The 12,243-nt window shown below is 44.5% G+C and overlaps 1 protein-coding gene across 7 annotated transcripts in view; it reads right to left on the minus strand.

Moving 5' to 3' along the window:
* The window catches only part of HPCAL1 (hippocalcin like 1), an 80,450-nt gene that overhangs the window by 47,436 nt on the left and 20,771 nt on the right, over nucleotides 1-12,243 (minus strand). For 6 of the 7 annotated variants that reach the window (XM_054514288.1, XM_054514289.1, XM_054514286.1 and 3 more), the window contains exon 2: nucleotides 1,528-1,574. The exons of the other annotated variant lie outside the window; for it this stretch is intronic. The gene's annotated coding sequence lies outside the window, so the exon portion shown is untranslated. The remainder of the gene's footprint in view (nucleotides 1-1,527; nucleotides 1,575-12,243) is intronic. 7 annotated transcript variants of the gene reach the window in all.

The raw sequence follows: 12,243 nt of genomic DNA on the forward strand, positions 1-12,243 counted from the left end.
TCATCCATTTCATACTCCTCTCTGTCCTCAAAAGAAGAGTTTTGTTTCATTTTTCAACCTCTCAAAGAAGATCCACTGAATATTCAGGTCCCAATACAGAAATTAGCAATACAAACCATGCAGGTTTACAATACAGATCCTATCCTAGCTGCAGGGCTGGGAAAGAGGAGGGGTTCATAAGCTACTGCTCACAAGAGCATTCTGGTGAAAGGCACCTGGGATTCGTGATTTGGGCTTGTAAAACTCAAGTTTTAGAACGTAAGGCTCAATATAGAAAATAAGGATAAGACAGCTTACTGAGGAAGGAATGCTGAAAGAGGGAGTTGATAAGATATACATTTAAGGGGTGTTAAGTAAGCCCCTTATAAATGCCAAGTAACCATTTTCTAGCACAATGAACATATATTTAGGTTGACAGACACACCAAATTCCATCATCCTCCTCTGCCCTGAAAAATGACCAGTGCAGATGGCTACATTTCACCTATATGGACACTTCAAATCAGCCTGGGACCATGTGTATCAAAAGGCATCTGATCTATGGGAAGTGCACAGATTTGGAAGACAGAGGAGTCCATTAGAGGTTTGGGGCATTTGGCCACGGTTCATTAGTCAGTCTGAACACACAAGAGCTCTAATGGCCTGTATCCTGTGCACTAGGGAAATGCAACGAAAGAATGAACTTCCTGAGGAATTAATGGGTAATTATATAATTTGGTTCATCTCATGGGAAAGAAATCTAGAATTGAAAAAGGAAATAGAGTATGTATTTCTCTAGAAACAACAAAAACAAACAGCAAAGGGTGTTACAGAGCAGAGTCTCAGCTGGCACCATTGGAGAGACCAGCTCCAGCAGAGGAAAAGAAATTGCACTGATTGACATCGGCATTTTGCACCTGCAATGGCACCAATTGGCAGTTCTTAGCAATCTCATCCTCCTGCAGCTCTTGACTGATTTAATGTTTCACTTACTCACAAATAAGAACCTAACGAAGTGCATAAAAATGAAATACATGGAAGCCTTGGGTGCAGGCAGAACAAAATCAGTCACATGTGGCAGAGATTAGCATGGGTTATGCAGCTCATATAACTCTCTGGAAGTTGCATTCCTTTGGATTAACACCTTGGACAAAACAGAAGGGAAAAAAATCCTAAGGTTGCTTTCTGACACAGAAAACACCGCCCCAGTGGGATGTGTAGGCTTTTAGTAAAAAATGCAGCGTAATTTTACAGATTATCCCTTAAATCAAGTATTTTTTTTAATGTAACAGTTCACTTATGAAATCTCAGGAAATTATTTTTAGTGCAAAGGTTATTATTAAGTGCAAATCTTAACATTTTGACAACAAACCCCTGCTTAAAGATTAGCCCTGCCAGCTTTAAAATTAAAGCACACCATTAACTCAGCAAATGCTAACTTCTGCCCTCAATGCAGAACAAAGAGCCTGCATTTTCTATTTCTCATTTAGTTTTACTATTACTAAATTAGAGAGTACCTCAAAAGGAGCAGTGTCTGCAAAGTACTCACCACCTATTTTGGAATCTCTTCAGAGAAGGTCCACAGGGCTCGATTACCTGGAAGAGAAGGCACAAACCAAACATGCTTTACATTACAGCTTTTCTCTAAGTGACAATCTTCACACTCTTGGCCTCTCCTGTAAAAGCTACTGTTCCCAGTTCAAAAAAAAACCCCAGAAATAGTCTAAACATGCAAAAACCCTGCTCCAGTTCTTACCCTACAATGGGAAACATCTTTGTTGTGTATTTGCATTTTATTATTTGTCCTGAAATAAGAAATATTTCCATGTTGAAAAATGTACAGATTTGTCTTGAATTCAGACAGCAAATTCTTCTGATGTTCAATAATCTGTTGAAATCATCCTTTTTATTTTAAATATTTTTTTTAAAAAGTCATCTTTCAAAATAAATAAGTGTCAAGTTCAGATTCAGAAGGCTTTCTTAGCTCATACCACAGAATATTACTACACCAAGATGTAAAAACTGGAACAAAATAAAGGAAGAATATGACAGAGCCAGTTCCAAGTTTACTGCAGCCACTAAGCGTTGCTCTGAAAGGTTAGGAATCACTTTTCTTTCACTGAGCATGTTTCTCAAGGAAAAAAAAAAAAGAAATTTGCATCCCATCAGCATCTGTCAGCTCTGAATGCTGAGGGTTCATAAGCCTTCAAGGAGTCACAGATAAGAGCACAGGAGCAAGGTTCACCTTCTCCCGTGATTCCTAATCTCTCAAAATCTGTGGATTAGAAAATCGAAAGCAAGTGACTTGCTCTGACTCCCTCTCTCACAGAGCTGACCATGATTCTCCTCCACCAGCAAGGCCAAGCTCAGCTGGGCAGAAATCATCTTCTCCAACCCAATAGACCAACTTCTTTCCTGCCAGATCCCTGTCTGACCCAGTCACCCTGTAACTTCTGCAAACAAAATCCCACTGTGTTTAGCCCCCAGGTGCCTCCAGCCCAAACCTAGCACACGCATGTGGTCTGCCCAGTGTCAAACCCCAGCCACAGACATCCCAGACAGAGCCTCCCAACAGCCTCCTTTTGACACTTCACCATCCCTACCTGGTTTGGAGTTCCTGCTTTTCATGATACCACTCACACTCATTTCCACTGGCCCTAACCCCTACAGACACAGGGGTTCACATTTCTCCCCTTACAGCAAGCTGCTGCTGTTTGCTGACACTGTAAACTCCTCATGCCAATCCTACACCTCCTCTCCAGACCAAACACCCTTATTCCTTCCCATCATTCCTCTTGAGTCCTGTTATTCAGATCCTTGCTGGCCTTTTCCATTTTTTACATCTTCCCTCAGATGCAGTGCCCCAAGCAGGCTTTAGTACTCCAGCAATGCCAAAGCACCAGGAGATCCCAACACTGTACACAAAGTCCATCCCCCTGTTTATGGAAGCATGTGTCTGCTGCTGTTGGGGCAGGGTGATGCTGCAAAAGCAATGTATGACCCACCATGACCCCACCACACTTTTCAGTGGAGGCCCTCCAAGCACCCCTGAGTGTTCTGTACAGCCAACCCCTTCACCAGAGATAAATGCAAGCCCACACTAAAAGCCTTCTGGTGGGAATGATGGACCCTCCAAGGTCATCTTCTGGTTCTGTCCAAAGCTACTTGAAAATCAAATAAATTTCTCTCCCCAAGTACTTGTGATACCCCCTAGTTTGGTGCTACTTGTTGAGTATTTTATCAAATGCATCAGTAACAATGACCCACGCCATAGGGTCTACTTTTGGAAATTCTCACACAACACTACTTCTGAGCTTGATCACACACAGAAGCTAAGTCTGGATCATGATCAGCTCACCTACCTTGCACTATCCATAAGTTTCAACCAGATTTCTTTTCCTTAGTTTTTTTTTTTCTATGAATATCAAAACATCGCAAAAAACTTAACTAGGACTGGAGTAAATCATATCATCTGCTCTTTTTCTATCTACAGGACATGTTAGCCTGCTCCAGAGAGTAATTAGCATGTCTGACATTATTTGTTCCAAACTAACCCATGCTGACTGTTACTCATAAGCACCCAGAAGATGACTAGGTGGGAAATAATTTATTAACTTCCAGAAAAAGTTACTCTGACTGTAATAAAAGTCAGAGTGACTGCGCTGCAATTCCATCTCCTCATTGCCTCATCAGGGCAAGTGTTAATTACACCAGTCTTCTGCTCCCAGGAAGTAAATTCCAATATATTTTCTGTTACCATGAAATTTTCTGTTACTCATGAGATCCCTGGGCAGGCACTCATAGATGTTGCAACCTGGCAGCAACAAAAACATTTAAGCAAATCATTTTAGATTCAACATCTTTTTATGATAAAAACTTAGTATCCTTATCTTACAGAGAGATGGATGTTATTTCTCCAAGCTGCAAAACAAACAAACTCCAATGGAAAAACAACATAGGGACTGAACTTGGTCAATGGCAAAATAGGAAACACAACCCACTAACTTCTACTTTCTCTTCTGTGTTGCTGCTACAAAATTGTTGTACTTTCGCTGTCCAACAAGCCAAATAGTGCAATATTATTTGGCCATATTTATATGCTCAAAGTAAATGGAATTTCACAGTCCAGATGCTGAATTTTGGCATCCCAGAAGATTTTCAGGGATGTCTGAAATCATATAAAACCTTTGTTGCAACCTGCAGGAGTAGAGGGTAACTGGATAGGACACATTAATTTCTATGTTTACAGTCCATGCAGTATTCAAATTCACTGACAATTAAAAGTATGCTATAAATGAATTAGCAAAAGAAACTCATGGCAGAAATTCAATTACAAAGCAGAATTAAAGGAAGAGATGTCAGAAACTTTTGGAGGCTGGGCAGGAAGAGGTGAGTGCATCAGTCTGCTATTTTCAGAGCTGCTAGCAAAAAGCTTAAGAAGACTGCTCCAAACAATTATATGTAAAGATCCTCCTTACAAAGAGAGCTTAATTGAGACACCTGAGAAACCAAGGTGACAAATTATTTTTTCAGAACATATTTTGATCTGACAGGGGTAAAACTCCCTCTGAGAGGTCAAATATCACCCACCCTTGCCTGTCCCACAGGTATTGCAGCTCTGCCATGTCCTGCAAAATCCTTGGACAGGCCTTGGCTTGTACCAGAGGCACTGCAGACACCTTTTCTTTTGTCTTGTTTTCCAAAGTGATTTTAACCCCATTCCTTTACTTTGAGTCATAGGCATTACATTTTCAGCAGATTCTTTCTACTCGATGGAGAAGCCTCAAGTGCTGTGGCCACTTTCTTCCTGTACTGGTCACTGTTTCACCCTGCCCTGTTCTAGCATCCATTTGCTCCCCTTTGGTTGATACTATCCTTCATCAGTCACGATGCCAATTACCAATAAAGCCCTCCCACACCTCTGAGGTTCAGCTTTCATAACTGCATTAAGACAAATCAATACTGTTATTAACATTGCCACGTTTGTGGATGGCGTGCTCTGCCTGCAAACGCCGCACGCAGCAGCCGAGATACTCCCAGGACTACACTAAGACTCTGCACTCCCTTATTTGCAATTTCTTTTCCAAGTAGACTCTGCTATTTTATAAATATGGGGTGGGGTTTTTTAAACCTTTTTCTTGCAAATACAAACTGATGAAGGCTTGTAGGACACACAGTTTTGCTGTTCCCTTCATGTGTGGGCAGCAATACTCCATGGACAGTCAAGAGCTAATTGTCCTGTGGCTTTGCAGTTGGGCTCTATGATCATTGTAGGATCTCTACAACTGAGCTGTTCTATTCTACTCTAACTTTCCTCCAGTCCCCCCCAGCCAGCTCACTCATCTCCCAGCACTGCACCTCAGCTTTGGTTGTTCACTTCTGCACGTGCTTGTGGATGCATCCAGACAGCACATGCAGCCATGCCAGCACTTGTGCTGCTGACATGCAACCATGCCAGCACTTGTGCTGCTGACCAACTGCTCTGCCGTGTGTCCACTGACCTCTTCCTCTAATGCACAGTCTCTTGCCACTCACGTCTCACCCCCTTCTCCTCCCCATCTCTCACACCAAGCCCATAAGCCACCATGCCTGGAACCCACCTCAACATATGACTCCACCCACAATGCCAGGAAACAAACTCCCTGGCAGAAACAGAGGCCCCAAGGCCCCTACATTCCAGCAGAGCTGTTGGTGAGTTCACTCTGGCCACCAAAGGATAGTCACTGCCCAAGAGCACTGCAAACCTGACTCAAGAGAGCCCAGGCTCCTGGGCAGGTTTTGCAGCCCTTCCTGACCTCCAGGGTGCTACAGTTAGGGAAATAGACAGTGGCTAATGTAAAAGCTAATTCAAGTGTTCTTCTCAATACCCTGCTGTGGCTGCAGTGCAGAAACACCTTGGACTGTGCATCACCTGAGAGGCTGGTACTGCTGAGAGAGATTGATGCTGTGTTCACAGCTGCCCTCCTTTTTTCTGCCTCAGATTCCTCTAGTGGCACCTCTCCATTACCATTTCACCTAAGCAATGTGCTTGCAACACCCTCAGCAACTACAATATTAGTAAGAATGCCAGAGCACGGAGGAAACACCAGGCACTGATAGTATCAGGAAATAGCAACAGGGAGGTGTTCAAAACATTCTTTGGAAGCCATATATTGCTTATTTGGAACACCTTCTACACCTATTGACTGAACAGCTTCAAGAGGCTCCCAGGCTGCTTTGATTTCACATGCTGTAAAGCAGCCTGCGTTTTTAGCACGTGTCCAATTCCTGCCAGCTCTCTGCCTCCAGGGTTTCCCTTCTGCAGTTTACTTAGACAACCTTCCAACATAAATTTGTGCAACCTGAAGCCTGTTGCTGTATCACTGGTACTTACATCTGTTCACAAAGCCACCCTGACACTGCTTGGTGAATTTAACCTGCAACAGTGAAGTGAAATGCAAAGCCAGGTCCACACCTCAGCAGGGAAAAAAACCCAAAGAATTGTGGAGGTAGAATCATAGAAAAGTTTGGCTTAGAATGCACCTTTAAAGGTGATACAGCCCAACACCCCTGCAACGAGCAGGGACATCTTCAACTAGATCAGGTTGCTCAGCATGCCTTCCAATGTCACCATGAATGTTCCCAGGGATGGGGCATCAATCACCTCTCTGAGCAACCTGTGTCCATGATTCACCACTCCCACAGTAAAAGATTTGTTCCTTCCATCTAGGCTAAAGCAACCTTCCTTCTGTTTAAAACCATTATCCCTTATTGTACCATCAAAAAACCAAACAAAACCCAAAACAATTTAATTCCACAAAAAAAACACACCAAAAAAAACAAAACAAACAAACAGAAAACCCAAACCAAACAAACAAAAACCCAGATTAAAACAAAGGAGAGTGGGTCTGCTGGGTGTGGCAGGGATGGTGGATAATCTCTGCCCTGCTTTCCTTCAGTTTCCCTTGGCAATCAGTCTATCAGGTAAGTCAACAAGTCCTTGAGAGCACAAGATATTCACCTGGGAGCTTAAATTAAACTCTTCAAGTGAGTAAGAGACCAACATCCTTCTCTGGAAGGCTGTGACTTACGCTCCTGCCCAAGCAGGAACACCATGCCTTAGCTGTGAGACATCAGAGGTGGGCTCACAGAAGTCACAGAAATCCTACCAAATGAACACATCTATTGCCTTAGATTTTTCCTGTGGGACTTTAGAAAATGCTCCATGCTGCCCTATATATGTTCATTGCATATCTGCTCTGCTGGAGCTCTCCTTGTAGCACAGAAACACTTGGAGCAGACTCCAAAACAGTAGGACCAACATTAGTACCTTAGGTCTGCAGTGACTAACTGTTGTTCCACACCTCCAAAACCCCCATTCTGAGAATTCCCAAAGGTTTATTTATTGAACACAGCTGCAATGTGGTAGTTAAACCATTGACAGCCTGAAGCCTTCTGTACAAGTCTTATCTCTGACTGATGTCATCATAACAAGCAGTGATCCCTGCCAGGTTCAGGGAAACAGCAGGGAAATCAACGGAAGCCAGAAGAAGCTTGTGCAAAGGAGAAATCTGCATGCCAACCTGGCCTTTCATGAAACACATCATGGGCTACTCCACCACATGTTCATCTCGGTGGAGGCGGAAGAAATTCCCCCAGCCCAAATTTCTAGGTTGCATTTCTGCATTATATGTCAGTTTTGGCCCCTGTCCCTCCTGACTTCCCTTACTGAATCACAGAGCTGCTTAGATATTGGTTTTTTTTTTTTTTTTCCCAAGAAGACTATTGACAAATGCCACATACTGCCTGGTCTGACTTGCACACTAGCAATCAGCCTTCAGCTAAACACAGTACAGACAGCTGGGGACAGAGCAGTGCCAGTTATTTATCCTATTTCCTCTTAAACTTTTTTCCAATACAATTAACTAAATTGTGCAATTACACATTCATTGGTCAGGAAGTTTCTCTCTTCCCCTTTTTAGCCCCTTTTTGAGATGCATTTCCCTGCTTCATAGGATGCTCTAAACTAAACATTACATTCAAGTTACACAATAAAGATTTGGGAGTGATAGAATGAATGAGGAAGGTCACAGGAAGGGAGGTATCTGCTAAAATAAGATTTGCTAATCAGCTACACAGGACCTAATGTCAAATGCCTTTTATTACAGCAGACTAATTTATATTAGCTAAGATACCAGATGGAGGGATATAAGAGATCAATAGTTGAAATAGTTCAAAAATTTTCCAAGGACTGAATGAAACCTGAATTAATTCAAACCCCAAATTATAGTGATATAAGCTGTTATGCCACAGCCAAGGTGCCTCACATAACCTTAATCCTCTCTGCATATTGAGGCTCTTTTATGCTACATAAAACCACACTCCAGCTACAGAATATGCAGCTGCATTTAAATTAAGTTTATCACAAACCAGTGCTCCTGGGCAAATCATTTATTAATTTAAAAAAATCTACACACTCTCATCTTTATAAGGGGAAAACCATCTTGGAAGGGAAGCAAAAACCAGATGCACCAGTGTCTTGTTAACCTCCAGAGAGCTGGAAAAGCAACATTAAGTACAAAACTTCCAGCACACATCAATTGCAGTTTCAAAGGCTGTAAAATATCAACCTCAGGTGACAAAGATTTTTCTAAGCTGAGGGGTCTTCTCTGCTCTGCCAGGACAGGCTGTCCCTTCCTCACAGGCAGCCCTCCTGCAGCCCACAATTCACCTTGGCACAGCCTGTCCCAGCACAGCCAGGGCACGTGCAGATGGGTTCAGCCAGCAGCAGGGCTCTCTGGAACACATCTGGGCAAACTCCTCCTCAGGAGCCACAGGGACACCAGGGTAACCCTGCTGGAAGTCCCCTTGTCTTTTTGCTCAGTGGGAGCCATGACCTGTGAGAAGCCAGGCTCCTGGAGAAGTCTGACAGTGACCACCCTGACGTCTTTGAGACCTGTCACCTTTGCTACTCCAGTCAGGGATTTTTCCCTCTCCTTTCACCCACTTCTGATTACCAGTTAAGAAATGGCTTTAAATGGAGGCTGATATCATGAGCAGAAGCCTGGCATCTCCATGGCTTGATGTGGGCAGCGGGGTGAGATGGGGGAGGCGAGGAGACAAGCAGTGACAAACTGGCACCTGCGAGCCCCGCAGCACAGCAGCCACAGGCTGCAGCCAGAGCCACAGAACCTGGCACAGGGATGTCACTGTCACAGAGAGACATGGCAGTGGTGGCTGGCCTTGAGTGGCTCAGCCTGTGGCACTGCTCTGGCTCAGAACCTGCACACCTTCCTCAGGCCCCCCTGTATTTGAACACCGGGCAGGACACAGGGAGTGTGCTGGCATGGAGAGCTGCAGGCACAGCATTAAACCCCTCATGGTACTCACATACCACAGTCTGTCTTTCCGTCTTTCCGTCTTTCCGTCTAAGGCTACTCCACCTCAAGGCACACTTCTCACAAGCCACTGAAGAGCCATTAATATTCAATAGTCAGTTTGGACTTTTGCATGCATACACCTTAAGGATACCAAAACTTCTACCACAATGTTTTTGCAATCCCTTCCTGGAACTGAGCAAGCATGCAGAAGTTTTTGTTAGAAGCATGTCTCCCCACCAAGCATAAAAAGCCATCAAACCCATTAGGGATACATTGAAGACCCCAGCACCAGCAGTGGGCATCAAACATCTGAAAACAAAGCTCAGCACAGCTAATTCAAAATGTCCCAACACAAATGGGACTAACCAACACCTGTCTATGAAGCCCCTGGTGCTCAGAAGGTGATGGCTCAGCCAAATCTGAGCCATCAGATTTGAATATGTCCTGCAACAAATCAGACCTCTGAAAATGGCCAGCAAGTGCACCTTCATTTCCAAACTGTGCCTTCTGAATTACACCCATAAAAGCAAGCACTCAGTAAATTCAGCTGTTTCTGGTGCTATCAGTTCAGAACAGTGTGTCTTACTTAAGGGACAGGACCTCTGGGAAGCTACAGCACACACCATGAGAACAGCCTGCCAACAGCCCCCAGCAGGGGCCATGAAAGACACAGACAAACACCAGGAAACCTGAGAGAAGAGAAACCACAGTTGGTGTGACTGAACAGACCAGATCTGGCAAACCCCATGTACACCAAGACGTTTTGTCAGAAGAGAGACAGGGAGATCCCCCCCCCCCCCCCCGCCCCGTGAGAGGCTCAGCAATTGCATCCATCCTCCATTCTGGACAGTCCAGTGGTACCTTGGCAGGTGTCAGCAATGGAATTTCCCCTGCAAAGATTCCTCTCTTCTTTGTGACTGGTAAAGAAGCATTACTGGAATCACAGATTATTCAGCCTGAAACTGCAAGCTGCTTTGGAGGGCTGCTCCATCTGAACAGGACAAGATGGATTCTTTGCTGCCTTACAAATCCCACCAGGTCAGGAGGCTTCCCATGGGAACAAACCTGGCTGGAAAATTCAGCCTGCAGGTTCAGGGAATCCTTAAGGAGATGGGAGATGAGGGCTAAAGAATGAATTAAAGCATGATCTTTTCCTGTCTCCTGAGACAAACAGAGCTCCTTGTAACAGAGCTTTAGGGCCAGATTTAGGAATGAATGCCACTTTAAGAAGCATGACACCAGCAGAACAGAAAGTTGTGGCTGCAGTCTACAGAGCTGAATCTCATTTACTTTCAGACCATTACCACCGCTTCAATTACCCTCAGCTGGAATGAAATCTAATTTCCATTAAAAAAAATTATCTTTTGATGCATCTTCTGATAACCCTAGAAGAAACCCTGACTGTCCTGGAAGAGCTGCTGCTCCTGGGATGAGCCAGGCACGGAGGATCACACCACCTCAGGATCACACTCTGCTCCTTGTGGGGACAGGCAGGTGCAATGACCAAACTCCTGACATCCAGAGAAGGGGCTTCAGCATCCCTGAGAGTGCAGCACCCAGCGAACCATCCCCCGCTGATGAGCAGGGAACCACCTGAAATTAAAAGGTCTCCCACAACTGATTTCAGCCAGTTTGCTTCACGTCAAGCCTAAGCCAAGGGAAATAATTTGCCATGGGATTTGGGGAAATCAGGCTTCTTACATCAGGGGTGGTCTTGGTCTGTAATCCTCCACCTGGATGCAACCATCCAGGGTTCATTGCACAAAGCCACTAGAAAGGCTGGACACAAGCATGTGCACATTCCCATTTAAATGGTTCTGACTTTCAGAAACACATGTGATTCCACAACTGTCAAACATCTGTGTTTTCAACCCATGTTTTATTTGGCATAAGTGCCTCCTTTAATAAACTCTTACCACACAGGAGCACCCATTTTCTGGAAAGCCTCCCAGAACCCCTCTGAAGAAAAGATGACATACATGAGCTCAAGAGCAATAAAACTCAGCCCAAGAAAAATTGTGGTGACTAACCATGGAGGGCTTTATACTGATGCCACTTTCTTCCCCCCGCCCTTGTACAGTGACTCCAGCTCTCTCAGTACAAGAGCTTTAGAAGCGAGGACACCATGGAGGGGAGATCAGGGAGATGACACAAGAGACAGGGGTATTGACTGTTGAAAAAGAACCTTGAATTGGATGGAAGCTAGAAGGAAAAGCGGAAAGCCCAGCTTGTTCCAGGACAGTGCTTTGATCACCCTGCAGATGATGAAAGGCAGCTGCCTGTGACAGGCACTGGCCAGGCAGCTCCTGCCAGGCCCCTGCTCCCAAGCCGTGGCTTCAAGCTGCTGCCTTCCCTTCAGCTCTGGCCAGGGAGATACAGGGTTTTCAAACATCTTCTAACATACTGAACAGGTGTTGCTTCTAGGCCTTTCCTAAGCACTGCAAAGTTTGGCTGCTTTTATTTTTTGAACACACATTTCATAACCAAAGTTGGTGCTAATGGTTATGCATCCACAACATCTTCCCATGGAACTCCCACTCTCCTCTCACACACTGGCAGCTTCCCGCCAGCAACCCCCAACTGCCCTACAAAGAAATTCTCCCCAGATAAGTTTGAAGAAAGAGAAAGTGATTGTGTTTGGAGAAACTAAATTTGCCTGCTAAAAAAAAAAATTTAAAAAGCTTTATTTAAGAGAAAAAGGAAAGGATGCCCTGCCTATGCTAACTGGCTTTGACAGTGGCTATCTGCATTGTGACCAAACCAGTGAGCTTTCTCCCCTCACACACTGGGCGAGCTGCCAAGAACAGAGCATCCTGCGCATAATGCCCTTTTGAAAGAAAAAAAGAAACCTGAAAAAAATTCCTGCTACCTCCGAGCAAGAAGAAGCTCCTTTCTGCAGAGCCAGG

Source organism: Molothrus ater, chromosome 3, assembly GCF_012460135.2.
Source record: "Molothrus ater isolate BHLD 08-10-18 breed brown headed cowbird chromosome 3, BPBGC_Mater_1.1, whole genome shotgun sequence".
Lineage (NCBI taxonomy): Eukaryota > Metazoa > Chordata > Aves > Passeriformes > Icteridae > Molothrus > Molothrus ater.